We start from the raw sequence: 2914 nt of genomic DNA on the forward strand, positions 1-2914 counted from the left end.
TTTTAAAATAAATGACATATTTCTAATCGCACATGTGGCCGACGTCCTGTTAAATGTTATTTATTTACATTTTGTCACCTTTTTTATTCTCTTATTACTGGTTTTATCATCACCACTACTTCTATTACTGGTACTAGTCATGTTTTGTTTTTTTCTAAATGTATAGAAATATTTGATCCAAACGTTTGTCAGTTTTTAAAATATTTGGTGAAAAATATTGATGTGAACCAAAAACACTGCGACCAACCCATTTGACTTTAATACAAAGAGTTTGGAAAGGATATAAATTTTAAAAAAATAAATAAAGCTTGATACAGCAACTAGTCTGCAGTGAATGAACAACCGTCTAAAACATGCTGAGCTGTAGTTGTGGATACCAGAAGCTACAGAGGACTTCCAGGTCATCTTCTGCCCAACATGTGCAGAAGCTTCTTGGACGTCGCTGCCACCTTTTTCTTTTCCAGACCGAGCAAGAGGAACAAACAAGCCTATTGCTTAATGAAGTAATCAGCTCCTCAGATAATTCCACAAGTAATATCCAGTGGGTTCCTGGAAACACTTTGAGAAGTGCCCACAGAAATTATTACTGCAATAAGTCCATCCATCATGCCCCCGCTCTCTTTGGGTATTTGTTGTGTGAAGTGCCGATTATTAACTCCACATGAACTATGTGTTGAAGTGATGGTTTCATCTGCTTAACATGTGTAATTGGCTCTTGCTTATCCCACCATGGGTGCAATAAAGACCCATTATAAAGAACTCAACTGTAATGATTTAATTGCTCTACGAATGACGGATTTACTCGGCGGACCGAGCGGGGGTCATGTCGGGTGACACCCTCGGAGTTCTGTTTCCAGTCAGGTCTGCTGTAAACAAGAACAAACACAACACAAAGAGCGTCTCCTCCAACGGATTTATAGTTTGTTGATGTGCATCTGCAAATCCGCTTTATGGACAGCTCAATGGAGTGACTGGGAAAACAGCTTTAAACATGATTCACAGCTCCAAAGCCGTTAATTAGTTAAAAATGACCTAAGTGAATAATTATGAGAGGTTGTGCGTAGCCTTTGATCTGCGGCGGTTAACACTCTGGCCACGCATAAAGCGCAGCAGGGTTAGCCGAGCCTCTGCGCCTTCATGTCAGCTCCAAGCCCGATGCGCGGGAATTCATAAACCAGGCTTTTCCACAACGCTGAAATTCTAGGAATGGCAGTCGTTACTGTGAAACTAGAAAACCCTTGAATGTTGCCTTTGTTAGCTGCTTTTAATTAAACGCTGCATGTCTTTTCCCCTTATGCAACAACAACCCGCAATTATGCAAGCGTCTAAGGATCTCATTCAATAAAGTTTCAGGCTGAAATGGCTGGAGCTGTGTGACACCTTCTGGTAATGAATTTGTTGCCGTCTTTGCACGCAAAAACAAAAAAAAAGAGCATGCAGACACGGGCGTAGATTTCAACAGGAGACTTTAAACACCTGGTGCAATCTTTTGTGCTCCAGTTTGTGCTTTTTCTGCATAGATGTATGACGGCCGTTCCTTTAGTCATGTATAGAAACACACCAGACATAGGTATATAGGTATAACCTGCATCCCTGAAGCCTTCAGCTACCCTGACCTCTTCATTACGACTAAAAACCATGTTTCTGACGTGAATTCCTACGTTTTCAGGCCTCCTTGTGTTTAAAATATGTTTGATAAGCACCTCCGCTGCACAGAGCAAACCATGCAGCCCAGAACACTGTGTTGGTGGAGGTTTTAATAAGCTAATCGATGGGATGAGTTCTAGCACATGACTCACTTTCAGAAGAGCCTTTCATGTCTTTCAGCTGCATCACAGCGCTTACTGTCTTAAAGGATCATCATGTAAGGGGCCTGGGCTTCCCTCATCAAACGTGCCCTGTTATTAAGCGGCACATGGTGTGGACAGTTATGTAAAAGCCGAATAAATGTCACTCACAGTAATTGTTTCAAAACGCAGTCCAAGGAACTTTCGATGGCAGAGACACACGATAAATCAGGCAGCAGGGTTTGTGTGGGTGACTCATTAAATGATGGGTGTTCACATAATGTCTGGAAAGCTTCATTTTGTTGTCAGAATCGGTCCTTAGTAACTACCACTTGGGGCCCCTTTTACCAATTGCTGTTTGGGCTATTTTGGGCGCTCTGCACTCCCCTGTTAGTGACGTGTGCTGCTGGGTAAATTTGCAGCTCCGGCGGCCTGGGCCTGCAACCTCAGATGGCATCAATTGGGAGAAAATGGAGGGGTGGGAGGGATGAGAGGGGAGGGTAACAGCCAAGATGCTAGAAAGGAGAAAGGGGGGAGGAACTGGACAGAAAGCATAAAAAATACAACTGATGCGAGATGACACAAGGACAGGAGAAGGGTTGGAGTGAGAAGAGACGCTGCTCAGAATCACAGGAATAGAAACACCTGAAACAAGCAAATAAGCTGATAGAGACATGCCAGGAGACTGAAGGCTTTACAAGTGACTCCTTCATCAGATAGAGACGGACACAATCTGTTTGCATGAAGAAAGGAGGGATGCACTGATGAGGGAAAATGAACTCTTCTTGTCGATGACTAACAAGTGTAGAGAGGAGTGATAGGTGATGATGGAGGTGGAGGAGTGGGGGCGCTATTGTACTTCACACTCATCTGGAACCAACGCCGGCGAAGAGAAGGAAGGAAAGGACCAAACTGAGCGAGTCTTTTGGATGCGCAGTGCAAGTTGTGTCTTAAACTCTGTGCTCGTTAGTGTGTTTGTGTTGCACAGAAGATCGCCTCATTACGAGCAGAGCGAGTGGAAAGAAGTTTTATTAGCAGACTGCAGAGAAGAAAGAGAAAACAAACAAACTGCCCGTGACAGGTAAACAAAAGGATCTCATGCCTCCCTTCAAAAAATAAAACACAGC

Source organism: Stegastes partitus, unplaced genomic scaffold, assembly GCF_000690725.1.
Source record: "Stegastes partitus isolate 25-593 unplaced genomic scaffold, Stegastes_partitus-1.0.2 Scaffold1352, whole genome shotgun sequence".
NCBI classification, from domain to species: Eukaryota; Metazoa; Chordata; class Actinopteri; family Pomacentridae; genus Stegastes; species Stegastes partitus.